Below are 13,048 nucleotides of genomic sequence, written 5' to 3'. Positions count from 1 at the left end.
ATCTCAAGGTAATTTTCCAAGGAAAGTTCTGAATGTAAACCACTGCCACAATTGATATCAAAGGCAGAGACAAGAATGTGCTCTGCTGCTAGAGAATTCTCTCTCCTTCATGCAATGCATCTAGCTGGCACTTAACAACAGATCAAAATATTTGCATGGCTTTTGCTTTAGCCAGGAATACCTTTTTTTTTTCCACCTTCAAATACTGTTTTGTGTGATCTAGAGCTACTTCAAACTATAACAACAACTACAAAAAATACCACTTAAAGATACCCAAAGTATCTTGCTCATCACTGTAAATGTCTTGGCTACTATACTACAATTTCAGAAATCAAATTTTACACACAAAACTGGGCCAATTGGTTTGATTTTTTCCTCCCCACAGTATAAAGAAATTGAAATAGAAATATGCTGATCCCTTAAAAGTGTCATTCCTCTTAGTTCAATTCAATCCTGATATTCCTTGGAACAAAAGACTTTTCGAAACTCCTCTGCATTTGACATACCTACTCAATAAAACACCTGATCCTTAAGTGGATCCTGTACTAGAAAGGAGACATTATTGAGGTCGACTGACAAATTGAGAATGGGAATGGCAGAGTAAAGTATTATGCTAAGATTAAATTCACTAAAGGTGATAACTCTAGAATATCTTTATTCTTAGGAAATGCTTAGGTTTAAGGAAAAAGGGCTATAGTATATGTATGATCCTCAAACATAAGTATACACATACATGTAATGGACACAGAGAAAGAAAATAAATGATAAAGCAAATGGAATAAAGTGTTACCAATAGGTGAATCTAGATAAAGAGTATACGGGGTGTTTTTTTGTACAATACTCCTACTAACATATTAAGATCACCATTCCAAATTAAAAATAGCAGCCCGTTGTTAAGGGATGTGGATGTGTAAATTGTACTCCCCTTAGAGTTGGGCTTTTGATGGACTCCACTCTTCTGTGAGTGGTATTAAAGCAATGGGAAGTAGATCCTAAAGAGGAAGAAAAGTTGATTTCAAATCTGAAAACTTAATTGTGACTATGTGATGCAAGCTATGTGATCACGGGCACGTTGTTAACCACTTTGATATTTAGTTTCCAGAACTGGAAAAGGGTTAATTATAGCTCAGAGTGTTCCTGCAGCTGCAAGGGCTATTCGGATATAAAGAATATTACCATTCAAATTAAATCATATTTAAGAAATTTAGCATTTTGATGGAACAGTCTTGGCTCAGAAACAAGAATATCTTTTTGGAAAAAAACACCTGTAACATTTTTATTTCTTTATACATATGGCAGATTGTAATATGTTAAACTAGTTCCTAAAAACCTTATTCCTCATCACTGTGATCTTCTGAGAAAGATCAATCCACTGATGCAAAATTACTAAAGATCAGTAATTTCTCTGCTAAAATTTTCAAGCATTTAATATCCAAAGTTGCAAATGTTTTAAGGCTCATTCACATGTGGACTTATCACTTACCAGCATTTTTTTTTATTGTGGTAAATTACACATAAAATAAAATTGACCATTAGTGACCTTTAGTATATTCACAGTTTTGTGCAATCATCGTGACTGAACATTTTTATCACCCCAAAGCAAACATATGTCTATTAAGCAGTCACTCTCCCTTCCCTCCTGTCCCTAGCTTCTGTACCACCACATTTTGTATATTTGTTGATAAACACTTGGTTTGTTTCTTCTTTCTTTTCTTTTCTTTTCTTTTCTCTTCTTTTCTTTTTCCTTCCTTCCTTCCTTCCTTCCTTCCTTCCTTCCTTCCTTCCTTCCTCCCATCCTTTCTTTTGCTATTGTCAACAATGCTGCTACAGACATTTGTGTATCAATTTGTGCATGGACATAAGTTTTCCTTTCTCTTGGATATGTGTCTGGAGGTCAGATGTAATTCTGTTTCACTTATTGAGGAGCCATCAAACTGTCCACGGTGGCTGCCACATTCTATATTTCTACCAGCAACACTGCTCCCCACCCCCTCCATTACCATTTCAGGACCTGTCACACCAAGAAAGTAGAATGCCCATTTAGTGTCCCAACCTGCTTAGGTGCATAGACACAGCTTCTAGTTACTCATGCCAATCCGCAGAACAGTGATAATAATCAGTAACAAAAGCATTAGGTGCCAGGTGTTGTTATAAATGCCTTCTATGTATTTATACAGCTTTTTAACTAATATAACATGTATAAACTTGGCTTCCACATTTTCCTCCTATTAGGGGAAAAAAACTGTCTAGGAAACTCCCTTACCAAAGACTTTATATATTCCCATTTGAAACTATTTCATTCCACTTGCAACCTGGAGAAGATATTACGCAATGGGAACTGATGATCTTTATGGAAAAGAAGACCTGCAGAGAGGATATAAATACATGTTTCTTCCAAATAAGCTTTGAAATTTTTTCATTAAGTCAACAGCTGCATTATAGGATTAATAAATTAACAACTTGTAAACATTTTTGTTGTCTTACCTTTATGATGACCTGTGAGATTTTGGTGGAGTGGGGTGAGGAGAAGAAAGCAGTGTGTTAAGTGCAACTGTGTAAACAGGAATGAGGCTTGGGGTGTGGATGTTTCAAACAGAGATGCAAGTGTGGCATGATCCCTGTAAACTCAGAGGTGTCTGCTCAGGATATCCAGGGTTGAGAGCCACATTCCCATCCTCATGTCAGCCTAAGAATGTGTCTTACACAACTAAACTCTACTCAATGGAATCATATTTTGTTTCAGATCATCACCAACTAAGATAATCTGTACACAGCAATTCAGGCAACCTAGTATTCAACGGCATGATCAATTTATTTGTATAATTACATACTGTTGTTAAGGGAATTAACTTGGGAGTGTAAAAGCAATTTTTCAAATTTAATTGGACCCTTTAATAGTACTTGCTCAAGAAATCTATTCCGGTGATTTAAAAATGCAGATACCTCCTGGGAATCAGAGGGCAGGATCTTGGAGAGGAGACCTTGAACCTCACTCTGTTGATTCTCCTTCCACATAACTAGAACACCTAACTCCTCAAGTGGCTACTAGAGCCCATTTGAAAAACCATTGATCAAAACTGAAGGAAATTACTCCAGTAGTTCCCACTATACATTATCTACTTGCTTCCTTGTGGATATAAGCACCTTCTTAGGCAGAGTACAAGGCAAAACAAGTGTCATGGGAGGTCAAAAAGTGAGTCACCAGCTTGGTAGACAATAGATTACAATGTTATCCTTTTCAAGCCATGTAGATACAGGACACCAAGGCATCGGTCTTACCTGAAGGTGGCCACGAAGTTCACCGTGGGCCAGCCCAACACAAAGGACCTCCCAGAACGGATGTTGGCATCTCCCACTGTATCCATGCAGTTGGCAATCCACATGGTGTTCAGTGGTATTTTCTTTTTTATCTTAAAGTTTTTTTTATACCTAGAAAGATCCCAAACAAGACCTCTGTTAGTTCGTTTCAAAAATGTTATGGGAGCAGCTGTGCTCTTTAGAGACCAGTTCTCACTGCTCCAGGGCAAATCATGTCTCCTGCATCTCTATTACCCTCTGTGAATACACAGCAAATGGTTAGATGGGCCTTTGCAATGTGTGTGTTGAGCAAACTCTGGCTTGGAAACCTGAAAACACTTACTCTAATGGCAGCAAATAGCCATATTTTTGAATGGTGAGTGTTGAGTAACCACTGTATATTTTAGAGCTTTGTAAGAAAACCATTAATTCATTTGCTATTGCTGGATTTGTTACTTATTAAACATAATTTTTATAGCTATTATTGCAGTTAATTACTCATTTATGACTTGCATACTTCAAAAAGTGTTTGAAGGGCTGAACAAAGGTACCTGATACATGACTTATAAAAATAGTTATACAATTTTTTTCTTACTAGAGACAAACCAGGGGCACCAGGGTGGCTGAGTCAGTTAAGTGTCCAAATCTTGGTTTCGGCTTGGGCCGCCATTTCAGGCTCTTGAGATCACGACCCTGTGTAGGGCTCCCCACTCAATGAGAAGTCGGCTTCCTCTCTCCCTCTGCCCCTCCCCCCACTCACACTTGCTCTCTCTTTCTAAAATAAATGAATCTTTTAAATGTTTTTATTTTTTATTTTTTTATTTATGATAGTCACACACAGAGAGAGAGAGAGAGAGACAAGCAGAGACACAGGCAGAGAGAGAAGCAGGCTCAATGCACCGGGAGCCCGATGTGGGATTCGATCCCGGGTCCCCAGGATCGCGCCCTGGGCCAAAGGCAGGCGCCAAACCGCTGCGCCACCCAGGGATCCCTAAATGAATCTTTTAAAGAGTGAGGGGAGAGAGATGAAGTCAAAACAAAAAAATAAGCTTTTTAAATCAGAAATATTTAAAAGGTACTTTCAACCTTAATTAAAAAAAAAATATTTTCTAGCCTTTAAAGCATAGGTTATTTTCAATTTCCCTTCTTAAAATTTTGTCCATACCATTTTCCCTTAGATTCTGGCTAAAACGAAAAAACTGTTAGCCTACAGACTGAGCCCGACTGAAAAATCATTCATCCATCCATCCATCCATCCATCCATCAATCAATCCCAGATCAGTGGTCCGGAGGTCTTATATGTAAGTCATGGATACTTCCCATTTCTCTGAGGAGTCAGAAGGGGTGAAATGGCTTTTTGATAATTTCTGCCTAATCTTCTTTGACCTAAAGATGAAAACCACCATTGATTTATTTTGGTTGATTAATTGATTAATTTGATTAATTCACAACTTTGACTCGCAGGTGGGCTTGAGATTTAAATAGTTACAAGTCCTATAAGGGATGCCTGGGGAACGTGGATCCTCCACTCTGGAACTCCTTACTAATCAGAAACACGTGGAAAACACTGAACTAAACTGAGATGAAAGACACCTCATGTGCAAAAATCCCCATGGCTCCACTGATTCATGGAACAATTAGAGCTAAACTCTTCAATGGGATTTATGAAATAAAAATAATCTTTTAGGAAACCCACTTGAAGGATAATCTAGATTCAAACTTAGGACACAATGAATATAAATATGATGGATACCAACATCTTTCCACATTTTTTTATTTCAACATTTTTTTTTTTTTATTTCAACATTATATCCAAGTGCCTGTATCTGTGTGCTTGAAGATTTTTATGGAGCATAATCAATTAACAGATAAAATCATTTTTCTAGATAGTAATTCCAAAGGCATTGTCACATCAAAAATATACGGCCAAGGGGAATGATAGACAGATATCTGCTTGATTTTACAGATTTTTTTCTTTCTAATATAGGTATCTGTGTATATACAGACACCTAAGATCCTGTGTGGAAACTTCCAAATACATTGACCTGGAAAAAGCCATCCAATAACCTTAGTTCAATAAAGCACCAGGATTAGTTGAACCAAGGAATTATCCTAGAGCCCAGAGTATGGTTTCTACTCTCCTATAATATTTTGAACACTTATCATATGCCAAGCTCTGTTCTAAATATTTTATAAATATAAATATAAAAAATTTAATCCTCAAGCAACTACACTAGATGGTCTCTATTAGCTCCATTTTACAAATAACAAAACTCACAGAAAGGCTAAATAAATTGTCAAATGCAGGAGATGGGAGTTGAACCCAGACAGCCTAACTCATAAGCCCATGTTTGTAACCACTTGGCCATGAAGTAACCTTTCCATCTTTCCTACCCTCAGCCTCATTTCTGTCCCCAGAGCCATCCGGCTTTCTCATGGGATTTATCTTGGGAGTGAGAAGATAAATCTCAAGGCATTATACTAATAAAGCCAGTTGCTAGCTTGGAAATCTTTAAAATGTGTTACAACAAAGCTTTATACTTCAATAGATTCTTCTAAGGTCTTACTGTGTTTCTTTACTCTCAATCACTGACCCAATTGGATTATCTCAGCAGAAATTAGAAAGTGTTAACCTACTGTAAACTGACTCAAGAAGGAAGAGGAGGAAAACTGCAGTTTTTATTTCTAAACTATAGTCCTTTACTATAGTTGTATTAACATGATGGATGTCCTTCTTGCTTTCCACTACCTTAACCTTTATGCCAGAAAGTGAGCCCCAGTGAACTGTGGAGATTTGCAGGATTCTAGGGAGATTTCCTCTGTTCTAAGATAGAGGCATTCTCTTACAAATGTTGGAAGCAGGGGTCATAGTCTATTCTTTAAAAAAAAATTATTTATTTATTTGTTTATGATAGACACAGAGAGAGTGAGAGAGAGAGAGGCAGAGACACAGGCAGAGGGAGTAGCAGGCCCCCAGCAGGGAGCCTGACGTGGGATGCGATCCTGGGTCTCCAGGATCACACCCTGGGCTAAAGGTGGTGCTAAACCTCTGAGCCACCCGGGCTACCCTGCTCCATCTTTCCTTTTTACTAAACTGCTAAGATAGAGACCTGATACCATCCATCAGGACTATTGCCTCCCCTAACTACTCTCCCTGCTTCCACTCTTACTTACCCATCCATCTGTTATCTACCGTCTGTCAGAAAAATTTGCTAGAAATATAAATCAGATTTGTTCAGTCCCCTAGCTAAAACTCCTTCAGCAAAATATTTCCACATTTTTTACCATGGCCTGTGAAGACCCTGTGTGACTAGACCCCTGAGCACAGTATCATATCTGATAGCATGGCCCATGCTCTAGGCTCTAGTCAGAGCTCAGCCAAGTAACAGCTAAACTCTTGTGTTCAGAAACTTTCTGAGGTTATCATATCTGATAGCATGGCCCACGCTCTAGCTTCCCTGAGCCCCTCTCTCTGAGGGGTCAGATTGTACCCTCATAGGCCTGTGCCTCGATGGCTCAGGCACATTGTCTGGGAATGTGGCTGCTTCTCCTCTCATAGATTTGGTTGTAATGCTCCAGTTCAGAGAAGCCCTCCTAGACTATTCCTCTCTAATATGTTCCCACCCTCTCCACACAGCCCCCTATCCACCTTCTATCAGCAGCACTAATCATTATCATTCCCCCTCTTATTTTTATCATTTGTAAGTCCCAGGCAGGAGAGACACTGGCCTGTCATGTTGTCAATTGTATTCGCTGCAGGGACATGACACAAAACAAGACCTCCAGAAGTACTCATGGAATGAAGGATTCAAGCATTGGCAAACACAAAAGGGAAAAAATGTAATGTTTTCTTATAGTAAGGGTTAATGGGAATGCATTTTTTTTGAGAATCACAAGAGCACGAAACATGGTACACCTACTTGGTATTAGACATCAGTAATAAATCGCTGTACAAGAAAAGCTGCCACTTCTTCCTCCTCCAGCCTTTCTTGAGCTCAATGGGGCCATGGATGAGCAAGGTACGAGTGGCACCCTCAGATGATGTAGTGCTTTCGCTGTGGGTGTCCACCTCCACAGACGAGCTCTTCCTGCAACACATCAAACACAGAGCAGCTAGTTACTGGTCAAATACACAATATAGTTTAATGCCAAGTTTCAAGGTTCACACAACACTAAAATGTAGTCTCAACCCCCAAAGCAGAGCTCCAGAGCTCAGGATCAGGGATCCCTGAGTTACAGAAAGCTATAGATAGAGGTGAGGTCACTTGGGAAACTGATGCAGAGGGAGGACAGTTTCAAGGACAAAGCCCTTGGGCCTGCCAACACTTAAAGGTGTGGTGGAGAAAGCAGCAAAGCTAATCATGAGCCATTAGGTAGGTGAGAGCCAAGAAGTCAAAGGTAGAGCACATTACAAGAAGGTGAATGAGCAACAACAAACAGGACAACTTGTGGCCTAATATAAAATAAAACAACGTGTGAAGAATCAATTACAATTTGCTTTTATGTTAAGATAAAAATGAAGATAACTGAAGATCCTGGAAATTGACCCCCATCTTATCTAATTCAATATTCAAAATTGGGGTAAAAATTCTCAAAGATCAGCAAAAATACTGGAAACCTCAGAAAGTTTCTGAACACAGAAGAGTTTAGCCATTACTTGGCTGAGGTCTGACAGGACTTTCTGGTCAAAATAGGTAAAACAACTCAATTGAACAGAATATAAAAATTCTTTCATAACTAGGACAGGTATTTTCATAGACCCACTGAAAATTCTGTCTCATGGAGAGAGAGAGTTGGCTCTCTCGTGGAGCCAAGAAAGTGTCTCCGCCTCCCCCAAGGATGTATAAAGCCTGCTCCCTTCTGCTCAGCAGCACTGAATCTTAAGAACAGGAGCAGCTTTTCAGGAAGCTGGTGCTGAAGTGACTACTTAGTTTCTATGTATTAGAGGAAACAAAAGAAAACAACAGTTCCTGTTATTGCCGGTCTGTTTGATGATCAGAAATAGTGTATCAGAAGACTACCTCATGCGCTGAAGCCTTGAATGACCACCTGTGAGCTCAGCATGCTTTCTGATTGACGGGAACATCCTTTTCTCTTCAATTCGTGGGACAGGAAATCAAGGGAGTCTACAGCACTTGGCAGAGTACTGTCAACTGCTTGAAGCCTCAAGATTCCGCAGCGGTCCGCGGTCACTGCCATTATGATGTCACAGATTCAAAGCTCATGTCGTAACTGCCAAACTGACATACTGGTTTCCCTATCTTGGCCTCCAAGTTTTGATTTTTTAAAAGTAATCATTTTATTTTGAGATAACTGTAGATTCGTTTGCAGCTATAAGAAATAACACAGGGAGATGACATCAGTTTTTTACAGTTTTTTACAGTCTTCCAGAGACACTTCCATCACCACAAGGGTCCTTCCTATTCCCCGTTTACAACCACACAAATTTCTTTCCCCCTCCACCACCTCTTTAATCCTGGGCAATCATAAATCTGTTCTCCATGTGTATAATGTTGCCACTTCAAGAATGTTATACAGATGGGATCATATAGTTTATGACATTTGGGGATTTGCTTTTTTCCATTTGAGGTAACTGGAGATTCATCTAGATGGCTGCAAGGATTCACAGTTCATTTCTTGGTGTCCCTTAGTAGTACATCATGATATGGATGTATCACAGTTTGTTTAACTACCTGTTGAAGGAGTTCGAAGTGTCTGCAGGTTTTGGCTGTCACTAATAAAGCTACTATAAACATCTGTGTACAGGTTTTTGTGTCAGCGTGAAGTCTTCACTTCTCTGGGCTAAATGCCCAGGACGGGAAGAGCCAGGTCATATGGTAGCTGCTAGGTTTTGTTTTTTAAGAAACTGTCCAACTGTTTTCCAGAATGGCTGTGCCATTTCACATTCTCCCCAGTACTGTATGAGTCATTCAGTTTCCCCTCATCCACACGAGCATTTGGTGTTGTCATTTTTTTATTTTAGCTATTCTGATAGCTGTGTAGTGTGATATCTCACTGTGGATTTCACTTGCATTTCCCTAATGGTTAGTGATACTAACCATTGATTTGCCACCTGGACATCTCCTTCAGTGTCCAAGCACCTACAGGAGCCTGTTAAAAACATGTTACATGAAGACGGTGTTCCCTTTCCACTAGGAAACTGATGGTTTTACAGATGAGGAGGCACTGCACATACAGGTTGGACCCTGAATCCAAGCAACCGTGATGTAACCTGAAGGATTCAAATCCAGCTGACTCAGGAGGTCACGCAGCTTCCTGTGAGGGCCCCTCCCCCACTCTTCCCATATGTGCAGTGTCTTTCTTTGACAACTGTGGAGGACTGAAATTTGATCCTACAGACACAGTTTGTGGTTTCCCTTACAGGCTCCTGTAACAGGCATGTGAAAACCTATCTTTTATTCCCCACTAGACTCTATGGACCTCAAGGAAGGAGTCTATGTCTGATTTACCATTAAATTCTCACAAACATTGGCACATCAGAGGAATCAAAAAATTCTGTATTGAACAAGTGAATGAAATGGTTTTCTGGCAGGGATGTACAGGGAAAAAGGCATGACATAAAATAGTCTTTCTCTTATTTACTTCATTCATTCAACAGATAGTGTTTGAACCTGTATTAGGAGAAAGGCACTTGATAGGTCTGGGCAACAGGGAGCCAGGCCCAAGTCTCACAAAACCAGGATTTAAATAAGGAGAGGTGGAGACAGAAATTAAACAGAGAATGCCATCAATAACTGCCTAACACAGCCTCTGGAAAGTACTGCAGAGGAAAATTAAAGAGTGAGATGAGAAATTTAGAGAGGGACTTGACACCTGATTTCAATTATGGAGAGGAAGACTTCTTTTAAGAGCTCATTTGAAATGATCTTTAAAGAATAACTTGGGATTACTTAGAAGAGAGAAAGAGGAAGGAGGGGGAAGGGAGGGAAGATACATTTGTCAGTTGAAGGGACAGAATGTGACTAACTGATGTTTCAGAAACATGGAAGATTTTGCTGGATTGGAGACACAGGCAGAAGGTACAGGAGAGTGAAATTGGCCTGTAAATTAGGTAGAGGTGAGAGCACAAGTCCTGGTAGTCCATCCACTTTAGGCTTTATTAAGGCTTCTTATCTTAAAACCAAACTAGCACAAAAAATGGCATGTAGATAGTGGCCTCGAGACTTCTCACTACTTTTATTTATTTTTAAAAAATATTTTATTTATTTGAGAGAGAGAGAGAAAGAGTGCATGTGCGCAAGAGGTTGGAGGGGGGGCGGGCAGAGAGAGTGAGAGGAAGAAGCACAAATGGTGCTGAGTGTGGAGTCTGACCTGGGGCTCTGTCTCATGACCCTGAGATCATAACCCTGAGCTGAAATCAAGAGTAGGGAACTCAACCAAGTAAGCCACCAGGCGCCCCTTCTCACCACTTTTAAAGGACAAGTGCTAGTCTGGCCATGCTTGACTGTATTCAGAACCATGGAGGCTCATTGGGCAACACTTTCTGGCCTCCCATCAAGCACCTGTCAAAATCTACTTCAGGTAAAAAATAATCTATTTCAGGTAAAAAAATATAGGCAGACTTCTCTCTGCACCTTCCCCAATTCTCAGAATATGTCCCATTCTCTGCGTCTCCCTTCAGAGAGGTTAGAGATTTAGAGGCCAGAAAAACTTCTCTTCTTTTAGAATCTCGTCCTGTTGATCAATTCTGATATGCATCAGACTCACTTGGGAGGCTTTTCAGGCACTCATTCTGAAACTGCCTCCCCCAGAGGTTCTGATTCATCAGATCTCTAAAAAGCTCTTTGAGTGATTCTTACATGTAACCAGGATTGTGAGTCACTGGTTTTCAGGAATTAATTGAGAAAGATACAGTGTTTGATAGTATCTTCTCCTTGTAGTAAAGACAAAGGAGAGAAAAGTTTGTCTGAGAAAGATAAAGGGAGCTTTCTTTTACCATGTCACAGTTACCTTTGCAGTAATAAAGCTTAATTTCTTCCATAATACCATTTTTATTTTAATTTGATGAATGAACTCTAAATAGAATAATAGTAATAGGGTCTGTTTACTTTTCTTTTTTAAAGATTTTATGTATTTATTCATGAGAGACACAGAATGAGAGAGAGAGAGGCAGAGACACAGGCCGAGGGAGAAGCAGGCTCCATACAGGGAGCCTGATGTGGGACTCCATCCCAGGTCTCCAGGATCATGCCCTGGGCTAAAGGCAGCACTAAACCGCTGAGCCACCCGGGCTTCCCTAGGGTCTGTTTTCATCTATTTCACTGAACACCTATGTTTTCACCCTAAATATCAAATAGAAGAGATACTGTAAGGTGATTTTTATGCCCATAATGCCATGCCATTGATCTATTGTGTATTTTTGTCAATACCATACTGTTTTGATTATTACAGCTTTGTAATATATCTTGAAATCTGGGATTGTGATACCTCCAGTTTTTTTCTTTTTCAGATTGCTTTGGCTATTTGGGGTCTTTTGTGGTTCCATACATGCTTATGAATTACCTGTTTTAGTTCTGTGAAAAATACTATTGGCTCTGTGATAGGGATTCCATCAAATCTGTAGATTATTTTGAGTATGGGACATTTTATTAATACTTCTCTCATCAATAAGCATGGAATATTTTTCCATTTGTGTTGTCTTCAATTTTTTTTCACCAATGTTTTATAGTTTTTCAGTGTGTATGTATATATAGGTCTTTCACTTGTTTATTTCTAGGTATCTTATTTTTGGTGCAACTGTTAATGGGACTGTTTCTTAATTTCTCTTTTTGCTTCTTCATTATTAGTGTATAGAAATGCAGTGGATTTCTGTATATTGGTTTGTATCCTGTGACTTTCCTGAACTCATTTATCAGTTCTAGTCAATTTTTGGTAGAATCTTGAGGGTTTTCTACATATAGTATCATGGCACCTGCAAATAGTGAAAGTTTTACATCTTCCTTACCCATTTGGATGCCATTTATTGCTTTTTCTTGTCTGATTGCTGGGGCTAGGACTTCCAGTACTATGCTGAATAAAAGTAGTGAGAGTGGAAATCCTTGTATTGTTCTTGATCTTGGGGAAAAGCTCTCACTTTTTCACCATTGAGTATGATATTAGCTGTAGTTTTTTCATATATGGTTTTCATTCTGTTGAGGTATATTCCCTCTAAACCTACTTTGTTGAGTTTGTATCATGAATGGATGTTGTGCTTTTAAATGCTTTTCTGCATCTATTAAAATGATCATGGTTTTTTACCCTTCTCTAGTTGATGGGATGTATGATGTTAATTGATTTGTGAATATTGAATCACATTTGCATACTAAGAATAAATCCCACTTGATCGTGGTAAATGACTTTTTAAATGTATTGTTGGATTTGGTTGGCTAATACTTTGTTGAGGATTTTTGCATGTACATTCATCAGAGATATTGGCTTGTAGTTCTCTCTTTCTCTCTCTCTCTCTCTCTCTCTCTGTAGTGTCTTTATCTGGTTTTGGTACCAGGGTAATGCTGGCCTCATAGAATACACAGAAGCTTTCCTTCTTCTGTTTTTTGAAGTAGTTTGAGAAGAGTAGGTGTTAATTCTTCTTTATATGTTTGGTAAAAAAAATTTTTAAGATTTATTTATCCACGACAGAGAGAGACAGAGGCAGAGACACAGGCAGAAGGAGAAGCAGGCTCCACAGAAGGAGCATGATGTGGGCCTCGATCCCAGGACTCTGGGATCATGACCTGAGCTGAAGGCAGAT

This window comes from Vulpes vulpes, chromosome 4 (genome assembly GCF_048418805.1).
Source record: "Vulpes vulpes isolate BD-2025 chromosome 4, VulVul3, whole genome shotgun sequence".
In the NCBI taxonomy this organism is placed as follows: Eukaryota; Metazoa; Chordata; class Mammalia; order Carnivora; family Canidae; genus Vulpes; species Vulpes vulpes.
This window is presented reverse-complemented; position numbering follows the sequence as displayed.